General features: G+C 39.2%; 1 protein-coding gene across 1 annotated transcript in view; it reads left to right on the forward strand.

The window, feature by feature from the left end:
* The first annotated feature begins 12,183 nt into the window (after positions 1-12,183).
* The window catches only part of ttll6 (tubulin tyrosine ligase-like family, member 6), a 93,180-nt gene continuing 88,670 nt past the window's right edge, over positions 12,184-16,693 (forward strand). Inside the window, exon 1 of the mRNA XM_039740303.1 lies at positions 12,184-12,288. The gene's annotated coding sequence lies outside the window, so the exon portion shown is untranslated. The remainder of the gene's footprint in view (positions 12,289-16,693) is intronic.

Genomic DNA, 16,693 nt, shown 5'->3' on the forward strand with positions numbered 1-16,693 from the left:
CTCCAGGGGTGCCCACACTTTTTCGGCTTGAGAGCTACTTTTAAAATGACCGGGTCGAAATGATCTACCTACATTAAAAATTATATATATATATATATATATATATATATATATATATATATATATATATATATATATATATATATATATATATATATATATATATACAGTGATCCCTCGCTATATCGCGCTTCGACTTTCACGGCTTCACTCCATTGCGGATTTTAAATGTAAGCATATCTAAATATATATCACAGATTTTTCGCTGGTTCGCGGATTTTCTTTTAATTTATGGTACATGCTTCCTCGGTTTGTTTGCCCAGTTGATTTCATACAAGGGACGCTATTGGCAGATGGCTTAGAAGCTACCCAATCAGAGCATGTAACACGTATTAACTAAAACTCCTCAATAATATACGATATGCTTCCCACGCGGTGCTTGATTGTTTGCTTTTCTCTGTCTCTCTCACCCTCTCTGACATTCTCTGCGCCTGATGGAGGGGGTGTGAGCAGAGGGGCTGTTTGCACAGAGGCTGTTTGCCTAGAGGATACGGACGCTCCTCTAAAATATGCTGCTTTATCGCGATGCTTCGGCATACTTAAAAGCCTAAAAGCTGATTGATTTTTTGATTGTTTGCTTTTCTCCCTCTCTCTGACATTCTCTGCTCCTGCCACGTGTGCTCCTTTGAAGAGAAGATATATTTGCATTCTTTTAATTGTGAGAAAGATCAACGTGTCTTATACAAAACACTAAATGCTGTCCTCTCTCCAGCCGTAACTGTTTTCTCTGCTGCCTCCACTGCTCTTTGTAATCAGATCCTCACGTTTTTTCTGGATAAGGTCACGAACATTAGATCCCAGATCTCCATTTCTTCTTCTGGCTCTGTTGATTTAGCCGCTCCTGCGCACGGTTCCCTCACCAGCTTTGAACCTATTTCGCTCCCCCATCTGGAAAAAATCGTTGCCTCAATGAAGCCTTCGGGCTCTCCGGACGATGTGGTGCCGTCCAGACTGCTGAAAGATGTGTTTCCTGTGATTCGATATGATGTCCTAAAGATCATAACTAGTAGTCTATCCTCGGCTATAGTTCCTCATGCTTTCAAACATGCAGTTGTACATCCAATTGTGAAAAAACCTGATCTTGACCCTGCCATTCTTTCCAATCTTCGTCCAATCTCCAAACTACCTTTCTTGTCAAAATACTAGAAAAGTAGTTTATGAGCAATTAACTCATCACCTACAGGACCATCAGGTAATGGATCTTTTTCAGTCAGGCTTTAGGCCCCAACACAGCACAGAAACCGCGCATTTACGTGTCCTAAATGATGTCCTTTTGGCATTGGACTCAGGATTCCACGTGGTTATGGTTCTTCTCGACTTATCTGCTGCTTTCGACACAATCGACCACGACATCATGTTCTCCGACTCGAATCCTGGGCTGGTGTATCTGGCTTAGCCCTCGACTGGTTCAGGTCATATTTCTGCAACAGGACTCTCAGAGTCATGCTAGACGATTTTTCATCTGAATCAGTCCCACTCCCATGAGGGGTTCCCCAGGGTTCCATTTTAGGGCCACTACTTTTTTCAATCTACATCCTGCCTTTAGGTGCAATTTTAGAAAGCATGCAATTTCATATCACCTATATGCTGACGACTGCCAAATTTATTTCTCCCTCAAGCCAACTGACTCCACCAAACCTCTCCTCGACTGCCTATCTGACATTAAGGACTGGCTGGCTGTAAACTTCCTTCACCTGAACGATTCAAAAACCGAGGTCATTGTTTTTAGTCCCGACTGCAAACAGGCTCCACCCCTTGGCCTCGTTTCTCTTCCCATTCCAGTAACTTCGTCTGTCTCCAATCTTGGAATCAAAATGGATACGTTCCTGAAAATGGATGCTCAAGTCAACAGCACAGTAAAATCCTGCTTTTTCCATCTAAGGCGAATCGCCAAACTCAAGCCTATTCTTTCTAACCACCTCCTGGAATCAGTAATTCATGCATTCATTACGTCCCGGCTTGACTACTCTAATTCCTGCCTTTTTGGTATCAGTAAAGCCACGCTTTCTAGACTCCAACTGGCTCAAAATGCGGCTGCAAGGCTTCTAACTGGAAGTAGCAGAATCCAACACATTTCACCAATTTTGAAAACCCTTCACTGGCTGCCGGTTAGATTCAGAATCGATTTTAAGATTCTCCTCCTAACCTATAAGGCATTAAACGGTCTAGCCCCCGCCTATTTGAGTGTCTTGCTCCATTGTCACAATCCCCCTCGTGTTCTTAGATCCACAGATCAGCTGCTCCTAACCGTTCCCAAGGCACGTTTTAAAGCTCGTGGTGAAAGGGTTTTCTCCGTCTGTGCACCCAGGCTATGGAACTCCCTGCCCTTAGTGGTTAGGCGAGCCGCCTCAGTCGCCACATTCAAATCTCGCCTAAAAACGCATGCACTTCTTCACATTGGCTTTTAATTCTTAACCTGTTTTATTTTCCACTTGCCTTTTGCTATTTTCTATTTTATTTGGTCCCTGACCTGTTTTTAGTATCTCTGTTTTAATTCTCTCTTAATGTTTATTTTAATATTTTGCTTTTAGTCCTGCTTGTTGTAACTGTACAGCGCTTTGGTCAGTTGTAATGCTGTGTTTTTAAGCGCTCAACAAATAAATATGGTATGGTATGGTATCTCTGTCTTGTCTTGGAGGACAGTTTAAACTTTTGACTAAAGGGTGTTATTTCATGTCTAGAGGGCTCTAATAATGTTAACAGTGTGGGAGAGTTTATAAGGACTTAAAATATATAAAAATAAACATACAAACATATGGTTTCTACTTCGCGGATTTTCACCTATCGTGGGGGGTTCTGGAATGCAACCCTCGCAATTGAGGAGGGATTACTGTACAGTATATATATATATATATATATATATATATATATATATATATATATATATATATATATATATATATATATATATACATACTGAGTATACTTTATACATAAAATTTATGTTGTCGTACCTTGCATAAGTGAATAAATAACCTTTATGGCACAATAACAATTCAATACATTTATGGTCACTACAGTATTTGGACTTAATAATCTTCATGTGGGAAATGGCTGACTCACATAAATAAGTAGAGCTGAATAATACACTCAAGGAGCTTTTGAATTCAGCCGAGTGAAAAATGACGGCTGTCCGATTAACTGCGATTTTAGTTCCCTCTCCTTTCTCTTTCTCAGATCACTTTTTGGAAGGACGTCAGTTTTTGTGAACAGTTTGAAAGTGCCTTTCCACATTTTCCTTCTTTGGAATAGCAATGATAGATTGACAGACACTTCGATTGTGACATTGTAGGGCAGCAGTAGCTCAGTCGGTAGAACGGGTTGTCCAGCAATCGGAGGGTCGCAGGTTTGATCCTGGCTCCCGGCATGAGAATGCAGCTGTTGTGTCTTTGGGCAAGACACTTAACCTACCTTGCCTGCTGGTGGTGGTCGGCAGCCTCACCTCTGTCTGTGTGCCCCAGGGCAGCTGTGGCTACATAGTAGCTTATCATCACCAGCGTGTGAATGACTGTTGTGTTGTAAAGCGCCTAGGGGGGTTCTTGAACTCTAGTTAGGTGCTATATCAAATACAGGCCATTTACCATTGTGAGAAAAAAATCCTCTTCCAATTCCACATCCAGCCCATACATTCCCCACACATTTTTTTTAAATCCCTTCGTTAGTCGATATAAATTGGAAAGCTAACTAGATCACAGCCGGAGTTTTGCAGTAGCTCTCGCGTTTGATCGTGAGTGCAGGATGACCAGTACGTTTGAAGAGAAGGGATCTCAGACTGGCCGCCCTGTATGTCAGTCAAGTGGCAAATGCCATAGGGAGGATGGATATATATAAAAAAAATTTTTTTTTAAGCAACGTGATCTACCTGCACTACCTTTGCGATCTACCAGTCGATCGCGATCGACGCATTGGGCACCCCTGCTGTACTCCCTTTCATAAATGAATCACTACACCTGGAGTAATAACTTGCATCATAAACTCTACAAAAGGGTTACCATGTCATCATTCATTTCTCTATCCAGTTTCTAAACCTACTAATATAGAGTAGGGTCAGTCAACCTTATTGAGGCCAACATAACATAACAGAGGGTATCAGGCTCTGGGTGCCAAAGTGGTTCTTCAGAACGATGCCACAGGACTGCGGTGAGCAACATGTCCGTCTCTTGGGGTGTGTGTGGCTGCAGGTTTTTGTCCCCACCATATTTCTTACAAAGAAATCAAGTATTGCTGATGAAGAGCATATTGTTGAAGCAAAAGTTTGGATTTAAGTTGTCTCACTTGTTAAAATTCCCCATCCTCAATTACTTATTTTAGTCTTTAGCAGCTACATTTACTGTTTTAATTGCTCCTTATTAGCAGTAAGATGCAAATGACAAAAGAACCAGTAGTAACTTGTCTCCATTTACATCTGGGTGTATTCATCATGATGTATCTGGCTTAATGAAATACTGCAAACAAAAATGTGAATGGCTGGGAACTACTTACCTGTTTTATGCTTCATATCAAGAGTGGCATTTGGTGGTGTCAAGTGGGGCGACCGCCCCAGGCCCTGAACCTAAGGGGGCCTCACTTTCGAGGTGCGTGTGTCCCATTCGAGCGGATTTGTCAAGTTATATTCTCCAGTATATATATATGTATCTCTTATATATATTTCTCTTCTGGTTCGTCCTGTTTCCTCTTCAAAACCGGTCCCACCCACACGCAGCCCACACAGCATTTCTCGATTCCTATTCATCCTCTTACAAAGCCTGCCCCACGCTGCCTAAGGCCTCCCATACACCCCCACGCCGCTTTTCTCAATTCCTATTCCTCTTTAGGACTACCGCGTTCCCCGCTCCTCTCTCATCACCCCATTGGTCATTGGTGCGCCTGGGAGTCTTTTCCGTAGCCTGCTACAGGAAGGTACTCTCTCGACGATTGCCATTGGTTTCACTCCTCGTTATTGGTTTCGCTCCTTGCTATTTTCGTTATACTGCGACGGTTGTTTCCTAAGCCTATGTTATAAAATGAACGACAATATTTTCTCTTTTGATGGGTTTTTGTACAACGTCATCTGGCAACTGCCTGTTCCTATCAATGGGTTATTTCTTGACACAAACGGTTGACGAAGGCGATGCACTCTCACTGCTACATAGGGCAGTAGATTTCGTTGCATCATATTGGGACAGATTTGGAGACGTTCTTCTTATTGTTCTTTCCAATGCAAGTCGAGTGATCACAACAAGTCAGGAGTACTATCAATACATGGCAACATCTAGAGTTTATGGTGGTGAAGCTGAAATTCAAGCTCTTTCCGAGATTCTCCATGTTACCATTGTCATTTACTTCCAACACGACCCCAACATCCCGCCTTGTATTACGTTTACGAAGATTTGCGTTAATCTACAACAACCAGTCTTCAGCCACGGTCAGTTCTACGTGGCTTTTTCTAGGGTTAGATCTTTCGACTCATTATCTGTCGTCTCCAGCAAAACACCTATTCACACTGCTCTTTCTGGAGCTTTCATATGGATGGGTCTTTTGAAAACTAAAAATTGGTCCCCTGTGGCATCTCTCTGAAGAACCACTATGGCACCTTCATTTTTAAGAGTGTAGAAATACATTTCAGGATTTACGTCAATTGGCTGGTCAATTTCAGCTGAAAGGAAAATGTCTGTTATGCTAGAAGTCTACTATCAAAAGATGCCATGCATATTTCTGCTTGTTTTCTAAGAACAGAGATCTTAATATTAAGCGAGAGCTCCTAGGTATATTGCTAGTGACCCTGGTAACACCTAATGATAGGGATGACTTCATTATCTATTTTCTGGAGTCTTTTATTGTCATTGCGGGTGGAGCTGATGGGACTGTTCTAATTGATGTTCCTGTTTTGGACCAATCTTATGGTCTGATGGCACTGATAAGTTTGGTTGGTGGATTGGTTCCTATAGATGATGTCTGGTTGGTTTGCATTAACCATGACATTGGTCTTCCAGAATTTTATGTTCCTCCAAACTTCATCTCTATCGTTGCCTTGACACCTGAAAATTGTCAATGACTACAATCTCAAAAGTAAAGGCGCCAGAGTCTGTGTTCAGAGCAACGCCATAGTGGAACCATTTTTGGTTCTACATTGAACCATCTACATGAAGGTTCCAGAAAGAACCATTATGAATTTACATCCATAACAGGCTTCATAGGAAACCATTAATTGATAATAAAAGATTGGTGAAATAGCAATGGGTTTTATGATTTTAAAAACACTAGGGGGCTTCGCCCCCTGCTCACTTTGCTCACCAACCCCCGTTTTTGTTTTTCCGGATACACACTTTTAAGATTTTTTTTTCTTTGAATTGTTGCTATTTCACCAGTTTCAGTTTTATTTCAGAAATTCTGCAAAAACAGTATTTGGAATCTTTCGAGGCCCAACATGCTGAATCTTTTTAATGAGGTCTGTGAGACGTGTTTAATGACTTTGTACCATAATACTGGATAGGTTTCTCTGTTTTGAATTTCATCTCAGACAAAACAATCTTCATCATCAGCAGTTAATCATTTTTTTTGCAAAGTAACCAATAAATGCATGTGAGATAAACACTTCTGACATATCACCTGTGTCCATATATTCGATCTCAATTCGCCTTTTCGTTATTTCTCCAAGTAATAATTTCTCTTTCTTTGCGCTAATGCGATCTTTACTTTCTTTGTTTTGACCCTGTCGTTTATTTCTACTTTCATATTCTGTATCTTGTTCTGCATGTGTTTCGCGCCTACGTTTTTTTGTGAGACTTTTGAATTCCAGTTTTCATTTTCTCTAACCTGCTATGCATGTGTTTGGCCCCCTTGTTTTTTAAGCTCTTTATGACGTTTTGCTTTGTTTTCTACTCTTTGTCTTTTATTTCTGACCTCGCTTTATCCTGCTTTTGTTTCAATGACACCTGGTCCATGGTGATTAGTTTCCTTTTTTTGAGTAATAATTTCCATTTGTTTGTGCTCCTGCAAACTTTACTTTCTTTTTTTTTAATACTTTCTAATTTTCCTACTTTCATATTCTTTAACTTTCTCCAAATGTGTATTGCGCCAAAGATTTTTTTTTTTTTTTGAGCCTTTCGAATTCCACTGCTTTCATAATCTCTAACCTGCTCTGCAAGTTTATAGCGCCAACGTCCGGATTGGGCCTGCTTTTTTTTCAATTCCACATGTTCCGGGCTGATAATTACTTTCCTTATTTTCTGAATTTGCACCTAGATTATTCTTTTTTGTCTCTCCAACGCTTTTGAGTCTCTTTTCTCCGCGCTGCTTTCTTCTTCGCGTAGTCGTCTACGTTTCATTTATAACGTATTATCCTTATATGCTTTATATGTGCTGAGAGCCCTGGATCTGTGTGTGTGCTCAAAGCCTCCTTTACACGACTGAGTGTGTTGCTGGCTGCCCGTATTCTTATTTATTTGTAAGTAGGACGTGTCTTGCAAGAATCTTATGTTCTACATCATCACGAGACGGTCCTGGGTCAATCTCTTGGCACAAAGTCTCATGTTTAAGGTCCCCACGAGACGCTCTGTGGCCAGTCTCTTTAGTCTCGCGGGTCTTTTAAGTGTCTTCTGTGATCTTAACGTGAAGATCACGTCTAGTCACCCTACTGTTTCTCTCCAGGATTTTTTTTATAATAGAGAGCTAATAACGCTATAAGTTAAGGTTTTCATATTCTGCTCCATAGGCAACAATACACTAAAGATTTCTGTTTTGTCCACATATCAGGAACTTTTTCAAAGACCATAGAACCAACTTTATATGCAAAGAACCCTTACAGAAACTGAACAGTTCTTTGTGAAGCAATGGTTCTACGAGAAACCACACAACCAAGTAAAGTGCTACCAGTTCTGGGTTTTTAATAGCATTTTACTGGAATGTGTGATTACTCATACCAACCATTACTTCACAAAGCCCCATTCTGGTCTGGGAAAGGTTCTCTGTTTAGGAAGTTGGTTCTTTGTGCTTTAAAAAGTAATATTTAGAATAAAAATGAAATGTAATGTATAGTAGGCTAACAAGCAGGACACTAACAGATTAAGAAAACCAGGACTTAGCCTGTGTCACTGGGCAGCAAAAACCATTTTAAAAATCAGCAGCCCATTGGTATTCCACAGATCTGTTACTATTCTGAAGAACCACTCTGGTACCTTTATTTAAAGAGTGCAGAACCGTTATTTTGGAGAGTGTAGGGTCCATTGAATTTATTTAACCATGTTATTGTGATGTTATAAATAGGAAATACTGACCAGTGTTTCACAAGCATTGACATCACAAAAGGATTGTCACATTTTTACGCAGGCGACACAAATGATCTTCTGCTTGTTGTATGAGGATCTGCTTAATGTAATACTTATAGTTCAAAACCTGATCTTGAATAGCAAAAACACTGACTTCAAATGATGTTGTTATGGACTATCGTTTCATACAGCTAAATGACACATCACATTAGTATTATTATTATTATTATTATTATTATTATTATTATTATTATTATTATTATTTTTCAAAAATTAGCTGGGAACAGACAATAAATCACTACAATGTCCCTCCAGCCTTTCTTGTCCTCTTCGCTTGATCGTATACACGATTGAAATTAAAGACTCATATCCTTTCAGATGAGTACAAAAACCCGAGGATTGTAATTTTTGATGTTAGCAAGAAAATTGTCGACTTTGTTTATGCTTAATGACACATTCAATTGCTGTCTTCTCAAATATCAAGGTGAAAAAAATCATCTAAGGAGAAATAATATTATAATCTAAAATGGTGCTCTTGAATTGTTTCCTTCACATCATCATTACCGAGTTAGCGATGTGGTTACGGAGGGCTGAAAAATCGGAAAGGTTGGTCTCACTTCGGAGGTTAGAAGCAAATGAGATTTTCGCTGAATGACATCATTTGAACTCTGCCTGAACTGCGCCGGGCGCACTGTGTCATTGGGCACATCCTAATGGGTGCACTTCGCTAAAAACAAAGAAGAAAAATGGCGCTGCGATTTCCCCAGACGCACGGTGTCACGTCCTGAGCGGCTAAGAGGGTTCACGGAGGCGAGAGCGAATGCTGAGATTAATAAAGTGAAGTACAACACGCCGGCATTCGACATAATCTCATTAGTCGTGTAGCTCGAGCGAACCGCCTGCTGTTTAACAAGCAAACGACTCGGGAAAGCCTTGCCGGAATAACTCTGAGAGTAAACCGTAAATTTCATTTATGATCAGATTTCTAAATGGCAATGGCTAATCAATACAAGGATATACTGACTCATCATGTTAAACAAGAATGAGTAAAATCTTTCGATCCAGTCCAGGTATGGATCCCGCCCCGTGTTAGAATAGGTAGCCCTGGTAACCAGGCAATTAAAAAAAGCGGATAGCAGGTAGCAAGTGATAATGCGACATCATTTAAAATAAATGAATTCCGACCCGAGGTTGAACGCCAGTCCATCATCGCACCAGTATACTTCAAATGTGTAGGCCTATGTACTTAGAACGTGAAGCAAGATGATGTATATTTCAAGACGGACAATTTCCTTGAGAACAATACACAAGGTCGGCTTTGAAATTTCACAGTCTATTTTAATTTGCCACGTCTGCGAACACAAGATGAGACTTTCGCGACGTTTAAGGGGTCTGTCTTGAGTGTAAACGTATTTTTTGCACGCGCGATCTTGGCTGATTTGCAGTTCTTAAATAATATGATTTCCCCCAGCTTGCTTGATCGAATCCACAGTCATTCGGGGTCGGAGTCTATCGCGATAGCTTTGAGAATACTGCTGGAGACAGCTGGGCAGATCACCATTCCGTAACGGGGCATGAACTCAACGTACCACTCGGTGTTTCTTTTTTTTTTTTTTTCTTTTTGTGGATAGTAGAAAGACAGCACACTTTCATCCTGGAAGAACGTTCATGGAAATAAAAATCAGGCAAAGAATGCAGAAGGTTTGTTTTATGATTTCATTAATGTAGTTTGAAAAATTTGGAGTGTGAAAAGTCAGGAGTAGAAAGCTGTCTGTGGGGGAAAAAAAGTCCACATTTCCAAATGTCTGGTGCTCAGCTGAGACAGGCACATTTTCCTTTCTTTTGAGGTCTCTCGCCCCCTGTAGCGGTTCATATTAAGTTTAAGTTGATGCTTGCTTACAGAGTCCACTGTTAAAAATAAAGGTGGTTCTTCAGAGCGATAGGGGAAACATTTTCGGTTCCAGAAGGAACCTATATTTATTTAGATCTGTAATATGCTCCATACAGCAAATAACCATTAATTGATGGTAACAGATTTGTGAAATAACAATGGGTTCTGATTTGAAAATGACTTTCACTGCACACAATAACTAACACAGGCTTACCAGGTTTTCCTAATCTATCAGTGTCCTGCTATAGGTATAGTTTACACCATGCATTAAAGATGCCTGTTAATTTATCTACATATCAAAAATTTTTAAAAGCACAAAGAACCAGCTTAATATGCAAAAAAATCAGTCTCAGAATGAAATGGTGCTTTGTCAAACAACAGAAGAACACAAATCCAGTAAAGAATAAAATGCCATTAAAGAATCAGTACCGTAAATGCTAAAAGAGACTCTGCTCTGTTGGGCCCTTGAGCAAGGCCCTTAACCTGCAATTGCTGAGTGCTTTGAGTAGTGAGAAAAGTGCTATGTAAATGCAAAGAATTATTATAATTATTATTATTTTTAAGTTTGCTGTCAATGGGTCAGTACCTATATATAGGGGGACATTTTTGAGGTCCTGTGCTCCTAATCGACTACTCAGGTCTGCTGATGACACCTCTGTGCGGTATAACATCCTCTTCATGGCTAGCTCCAAGCTGGTGGAATGGGCTGCCCACCTCCATTTGGAATTCCGACCCCATCTATGTTTAAGAAGTGCTTGAAGACTCTTGTGTTCTGTCTGATACTAGCTTTGTTAGGTTTTTGTAACCATGGAAGTGTAACTCGTTTGTATTTTGTTCTGAGCTCTTCACTTGTGACAATCAATCCTGTCACCTTCTCCTGTCACACTTGTTACTTCATACTACCCCAGACTGATGTTTACTCAAGTACACTCTTAAAATTTAAATTGACCTGAAGGTTACAGAAAGAACTTTGACTTATGAGGATCTATAGCAGGCTCCACACAGTAAATAACCAGGAATAGATGGTAGTAGGTTTGTGAAATGCCAATGGGTCCTGATTTTTAAAAGGACTCCTGAATGCATACAGTAACATGGGCTGAATTCAGGTTTTGTTAATCTTTTAGTGCCCTGCAGCCTGCCATACATTAAAGATTTCAGTTCATTTCCACATATAAGAATGTTTTTCAAACTAAAAAGAACTGACTTCATATGCAATGAATTCTTCCAAAAATGGAATGGTGCTTTCTCATGCAATGGTCCTAAGAGGAAGCACACAACACAAGAACCATTAAATGGCATTAAAGAAGTATTATTTTTAAGACTGTACTGTAGTTATAATGAAAGCCAGTAGTCGCAGTGGGACTACAGAACTGAACCTGGGAACCCCTGCACTAGGGGATCCACCTAAAAGAACCATCTGCATGAATGTTGTAGAAAGAAACGTAATTTATCTAGATCTGCAATCGTTTTCATAAACAAGCAGACAATAGCCGATTTATGAAATACCACTGGATTTCTGACTTGAAAGGACTCTCCCTGCCTACAGATTGTTTTGTTGTATCCTCCTAGGTAGGCCACTAGACATTAAAGATTTATGTTTTGCCCACATATGGAACCTTTTCAAAACCCAAAAAGCCAATTTCATATGTAAAAAAGCCTCTTCAAAATGAAATGCTTTTTTTGTCAAGCAATGATCGTAAGGTAAACTACACAGGCCAGCAAAATGCCATCAAAGAACTTTTTTTTAATGTGGTTCCTGCACTGCGCTCACGTAAACTCCGTTAAGACTGCATAATAAAAAACAAGACAACATACATGACATTTGTCTGCCTGCGTATCGACTCCATAGCAACAAGGCAACAAATCAAAAAGAGGAAATGGGCGTGTTTGACAACCTATCGTGCTAGCATCTGAGTCAATGCATTCACCAATCAGAAAGCAGAAATTCGGGAAAGGACAGGTTGACCTGAGCAAAGGAGTAGTTAGGTTGAGAGTGTTACGGAATGTTTTCAGGTACTGCAGGGGATACAAAAGTTTCCAATTTCGTCAGACAGACAGAATCAACGCAAAAAGCCTTTTCAGCTAGCGAAGGTAATGAGAAAAAATGTTTTTTTTTTGTTTCGCGTAATTATTGACTTTTACAGGCGTATGGATCCTCTGTTTTTGCCATCCAGTGCATATTCTTACCCGCGTCGCCTCGTAACCAATGGCAACGAATAGTTTTTTTTTTCTCTCTGAAGTGATATGGGTGAATCTTTAAAGTTTATTAATATCGTAATGCTTGAGGTTTGAAGTCTGAAAATGTTGCTTTGTTTAAGAGGTTAATAATTTACTGACAATTAAGGTAATATTTAGTCGTTTTCTTATGTTGCTCGCCTTGTGTAATAAAACTACACATTATTTGGAGTGCAATATTTATGACGTTTGTTTAGAAACGCGGAGAACGAGGAGCAAGCTGTTTAAACGTTCCCGTCTTGTCTTCCCTGTTATCTTATGACTAACCTGAATTAAAAGTGGTAACTAGAACAATTTAAGGTCAACGTGAAACTTAAAGCAAAAAAATAACTGTGTCCTTAAATGCCGTCATCATTAGGACATTAATCACAGAGCGACAGTGTAATAAATGTGTTCATCCACGTCATGTTTGAGCTGAGGTTGTGACGGCAGACCAATTAGTACAACGAGTGGTTTCTCTTCTAATCCTCCACAATTTTAATGAAAACGTTCTCTCTACTGTTGTTATTTATTGTAACTAGAAAATCCAAGTTGCTACCATAGCAAGGTGAGACGGCCACCACCTAGACAACACAAACAACTCTCAGCGTCTTGATGTTTATCTTCAAGGTGCCCTTTGGTTAATGTTTGCCGTAATGATTAACCAGTGGGCTTTTCACGATAGCTTTTAGCGTTTCAGGTGAATTTCGTCCTTGTTGCACTTGTAACTCCCAAGTTTTGTCATGACCAGTGTTTAATGAACGTTTCTCCATGAATATTCCGTCAGGATGAGACGGGCATGTCTCGTGATACTAAGAGGAATAACGACCTAAAACGTAAATGCAACGAGAGGTGGATAAGGTTCACCAAGCTGATGATAACAAAGTAGAGATACCTGGACTTTGTAGCTGACAAGCCATTCCGTTTAAAAAAATATTGCCTTGATATAAAGTGTTGGTCACTGCTAAGCTCTTGTCTTTATCCGCAATAACACAAAGGGACTGACGAGCACAGATAGCTTATCTTGACATATTTATGATCTCTTTAAGAATGCAGGAAAATAGTGAAAGATACATTTTGCGCTGCTGCTAAGCCGTGCAGAAGAGCAACGGCGACGAGTAATTAAAGAACTAAAATATAGATTTGTGTCTATTAAAGGTGGAGTCTTGGGCTCCTGTCCTTCTTTGGCTTCAGTGAGATTTTGTGGTGTCTTGCAGTCAGATCGACTTGGGTTGCTATTATGTATGCAAGTTAGACCATTTATAATAACATTAACAAAAATCATAAATTTTTGACTCCCAGTTGGTGAGCATTAAGCTATTTGATAAAGTCAGTGCAAATATAGTTACAACAGCATATTTAAATCCCTGGTAGCACTTTTTAATAGAAGCATACTGTAAAAAATCCATGTTAAATAATTTGCGTTAACTGTATAATTTCACATCAAAAAGGTAATACAATAAGCGGTTAAAAATTATATTAAATAGATACATATATATATATATATATATATATATATATATATATATATATATATATATATATATATATATATATATATATATATATATATATATAAATTCACAGTTAAAATGAAGTAGTTTAGCTGTCAATATCATCTGCTACATTTAATATGCAAGATTATTTTGGGAATAATTGTTGCATTGCCCTAAGCTCATAGTGGTGCCGAACTCTATATATTTGCATAAAGTCAGCATATTTGCATAAGGGATCGTCCCCTTTGTTGCAAAGCTGCGCAATCTTTCTTACTATCTCTTATTACCCCCATATTTATGCACAGTGAGAAACTAAAATGTAACGACATTTAACAAAATAATTTTTCAGTTTGTTCTGAATGTTTTTTTGTAGCTAGGAAAGGTGATTTAAGTGGGGTTATTTACAGTATTCTGGTGAAACTGCAGCACACTTTATATCAGAAAAGCAATGTTGTCTTCTTGTTGTTTCAAAACTGCTGGTTTACATCAAATGATTAAAGTAATTGTTGGTATGTTTTTATATGTAGATAGATAGATAGATAGATAGATAGATAGATAGATAGATAGATAGATAGATAGATAGATAGATAGATAGATAGGCACTATATAATAGATAGATAGATAGATAGATAGATAGATAGATAGATAGATAGATAGATAGATAGATATGAAAGGCACCATATAATAGATAGATAGATAGATAGATAGATACTTTATTAATCCCGAGGGGAAATTCACATACTCCAGCCGCAGCATACTGATAAAAAACAATATTAGATTAAAGAGTGATAAAAATGCAGGTATAACAGACAATAACTTTGTATAATGTTAAGTGACGTTATTAATCTCATGCAGGTAAATGAAATGTGTTATGTAGTATAAATGTTATATCTTAGCAATTTACCTAGAGCTGGTTTGATGTGACATTATGAAACAGTTCAGTTTATTTAATATGGTGATAAAATTATTGACTGCATTCATTTTACTGAGATACACCGTACAGTGTTCTATACTCTTGACTGTTTTTTGATGGGACAGTCAATTAAACCTTAATTTACAACCACATGTTTTTTTTTACCATGCTGGTGATTCTTTTAATGTTTTTATAGTTTAAACAAGTTGGTTATCCACTAGTCATTTTTCAGAAGGCATTCTGAGGTCAGGCTCATGTTAACCAAATAGAAAAGATAGCTGCAGTTGGACTTCAGTAATGGAACTGCTTAATTTACTCCTGTCATCCATTGCTTATATCGATAGCGATAGTAGGGAGCAGGTTGAGGAGACACTGGAGAGGTGGAGATCTGCTCTACAGAGGAGATGAATGAAGGTCAGTAGGACCAACACGACAGAATACATGAGTGTAAATGAGAGGGAGGTCAGTGGAATGGTGAGGATGCAGGGAGTAGAGTTGGCGAAGATGGATAAGTTTAAATACTTGGGGTCAACAGTACAGAGTAATGGGGATTGTGGAAGAGAGGTGAAGAAGAGAGTGCAGGCAGGGTGGAGAAGAGTGTCAGGAGTGATCTGTGACAGACGGGTATCAGTAAGAGTGAAAGGGAAGGTCTACAGGACGGTAGTGAGACCAGCTATGTTATATGAGCTGGAGACGGTGGCACTGACCAGAAAGCAGGAGACAGAGCTGGAGGTAGCAGAGTTAAAGATGTTAAGATTTGCAATGGGTGTGACGAGGATGGACAGGATTAGAAATGAGGACATTAGAGGGTCAGCTTAAGTTGGACGGTTGAGAGACAAAGTCAGAGAGGCGAGATTGCGTTGGTTTGGACATGTGCAGAGGAGAGATGAGGGGTATATTGGGAGAAGGATGCTAAGGATAGAGCTGCGGGAAAAGAAAAAGAGGAAGGCCTAAGAGAAGGTTTATGGATGTGGTGAGAGAGGACATTCAGGTGATGGGTGTTACAGAACAAGGTGCAGAGGACAGAAAGATATGGAAGAAGATGATCCACTGTGGCAAACCCTAATGGGAGCAGCCGAAAGAAGAAGAAGAATCCCTTGCTTATATCAGGGGGCTCATCCTTAGGCTGCATTACATTTCCATTTAAAAAATTAAAACTATCTCCTTCCACTACTTGCATTTTCGCATCATTTACAAAAGTATCTCAGTTCACACTAACACAAAGGAAAATCCATATGATGTAGATGTTCACGTATACCGGGTATGCATGCATGAGGCGGAAACAGGAAGAGGAAGATTCCCTCACGCCAGACATTCATTACAACTTTAGTTTTAAAATGAAGAGCAGCAATGGTGAATATGAAAAAAAAGATTGTTTTGTTTGGACTGGAAATAACGTGGAACTGTTACTGAGAGTGAACAAAATCCAATAGGGGAAGGGCCGTGTAATAAGCAGGACCCAATCAGACCATAATTAGAGTTTCCATTTTCAAAATTCTCCATTTTCACCTTATGGCAACTGCTATGCTTTTCCAGAAGTATGTTGCTCTGGAGAGCATTTTCAAAAGTCTCTGTTTTTAGGGGTTAAAAATGGTAGAGTAGTATGGATGGAAGGATAAAAATGGACACTATTGTCTGTGTTTTTAAATGTAAATGTAGTAGTGAGGATACAGCTTGAGACTCCTGTTTGCATTGTTGTCACATCATTAAGGAAGCTTCAGGATCACCTCCATACCCAACTGTTACTTTATTGTCCACTCCAAGGGGGAGCCCTGACCCTGATATCCAGTGAAATATACAAACATGATCTCAATCCAGACTCTGCTTCATGCGTTGGGCACCATAATGCATTGCAGTGTAACAACATAACATA

Source organism: Polypterus senegalus, chromosome 17, assembly GCF_016835505.1.
Source record: "Polypterus senegalus isolate Bchr_013 chromosome 17, ASM1683550v1, whole genome shotgun sequence".
Classification (NCBI taxonomy): domain Eukaryota; kingdom Metazoa; phylum Chordata; class Cladistia; order Polypteriformes; family Polypteridae; genus Polypterus; species Polypterus senegalus.